At 51.0% G+C, this 2,036-nt stretch overlaps 1 pseudogene; it reads right to left on the bottom strand.

Annotated features, from left to right (window-relative positions):
- Positions 1-229: 229 nt before the first annotated feature.
- On the bottom strand, positions 230-1,805 carry LOC115069391 (annotated as a pseudogene).
- Between the last annotated feature and the right edge of the window lie 231 nt (positions 1,806-2,036).

The following is a 2,036-nucleotide window of genomic DNA, read 5'->3' as shown; positions in this document are numbered from 1 at the left end:
GTCAAAACAGCACTGGAGGGTCACATTCTCTCCAGGGGGCAGGATAGGGCTTTGCTGGGTTAGTAGGTATGGACTCCTGCACAGCCCTGTAGGGAAGTCAGGCTGTCTCTTGAGGAGCTAGTTCCTGACAAGAATGTGCCTTCTTTCATCCTGCCCTGCAGGTATAACTCCTTTCAAACTCTAGGACTCTGGCTCAGGAGCCAGGAACTCCCCTCAGACACATATTAACCTAGAGGGCCCTGGGAGCAAGGCTCATGGTAAAGAGTTTTGGGGTGTCAACAAATGGCTGGATCAATGATGGGGCTCCCTCACATGAGATGTGAAGGACATCACTTGGCTCTGGCCACTCCTGTGGGTTTCTCTTGTAGTAGCCATAGCATCTGAACATCCCCATGTGCCTGGAAGTCACAAGGCTCAGAGGGAACAGAGCCTGGGACTGCCCAGGGTATATATACTGTGAGTCCAGGGACTTGAAGAGCTTGTGTTCTCCTTCTTTGGACAGAATGAATCTGTCGTATCCCAGCTGTGAGGAACAACAGAGGGTCATGTTCTGTCCAGCAGTCACCATGGGGCTGGGTAAGGCTGACAGACTGGCTGGGTTTGCTCAAGACTCCTAGGAGAGAAGATGGGGGTGTGTTAAACGGGGTCACATGGCCCATACTGCCCCTCAGGGATGAGCGGTAACTGGAACATCAGGGACCTCAGAACCCTATCTGAGAGGAGAGCCCATGAGGAGAACCCAGAGTGTCCTCTCATCTGTGAGCACCAGCTCGAAGGGATCACTGTGCTCTGCACAGCCAGCAGGGCTGTAACAGTAACTGACATTGCCCAGCATGCTGCTATGTCATGGATGCAATGAAGAACTACCCAGACTCCAACGGACTCTGTCTGTCCCAGGGTTCTGGGCTTCCCACTTTACGCAGAATACATAGATGGGTTTCCATGCTCCCCTGATACCAGATGGTCGCAGGACTCCCTGAGGTGATAACAGAGCCTGGCTCAGCCCAGATGGTAGGTTTATGGAGGGTTCCTGCAAAAAAATAGATGAGGAGGTGGGACTGTTTGAACACAGATACACTGAAGGTCACACTTGAAGATAATACTGATCCCTGAGTATTACAGGGACCAGGGGAGCTACATGGAGGCTCATCCCTCTCTTAGATATCTGAGGGTTTCTCTCACTGTCATCCCTTGGTGCGGGTCCCACTGTGTCCCATGCTCTGTGTCAATAGACTCAGGATCCCTGCCCCCCTTCACCCATCACACACCAAGACATCCAATGGAAACCTGTCAGGTCAAATGTCATTTAAAGGCAAAGACTTTGGTTTTCTCACCTGACACCAGGAGTTCTGGGAGATAACTGGGATATTACCACACCTGGGGGTTGCTCCTGTAATAACCATAACATTTGAATGTCCACCTCTGGTTGGAAGTTACAGGGCCCAAAGGGAATAGGACTTTAGATTGCCCAGTATATAAGTACTGTGAGTCTAGGGTCCAAAAGAGTTCCTGTTCTCCTTCCATGAACAGAATGAGTCTGTCATATCCCTGCTGGGAAATACACTGGAGGGTCACTTTTTCTCTTGAGGTCACCATAGGGCTGGGAAGTGCTGACAGGATGGGTTTACTGTAGCAGACTCCTGAGAGGGAAGGAGGAAGTGTGTTAAATGGGCACATACCTCACACATTGTCACCAGAGTTAGGTTGTGATAGGGGGACACTCCTGAGGGATGACCCCTTTCTTGAAGGCAGAGGCTGGGACTGGTACCCTCCATTGTCCTCTTACCTGTCACCACCAGCTCCATGGATTCACTGGACTCTGAGGTCTGGTAGTCACAGAGCTACTGCCCTGCATGGTGGCGTTGAATGGATGAAATGGGAAATTAGGCATTGATTCCGGGTTCCAATGTGATCTGTGTGTGCCAGAGACCTGGGCGTCAATCTTTATAGAGGCAGTATTGATGGGACTCCAAGGTCCCCTTATACAAGATGGTCACATGTGTCCCCCAGGAAACCACAGAGCTTGGCTCAACCCT

The sequence above is a fragment of the Nannospalax galili genome, unplaced genomic scaffold, assembly GCF_000622305.1.
Source record: "Nannospalax galili isolate Female #2095 unplaced genomic scaffold, S.galili_v1.0 scaffold632, whole genome shotgun sequence".
Taxonomy (NCBI): Eukaryota; Metazoa; Chordata; class Mammalia; order Rodentia; family Spalacidae; genus Nannospalax; species Nannospalax galili.
The sequence above is the reverse complement of the archived record's forward strand: the minus strand, read 5'-3'. Positions and strand labels throughout refer to the sequence as shown.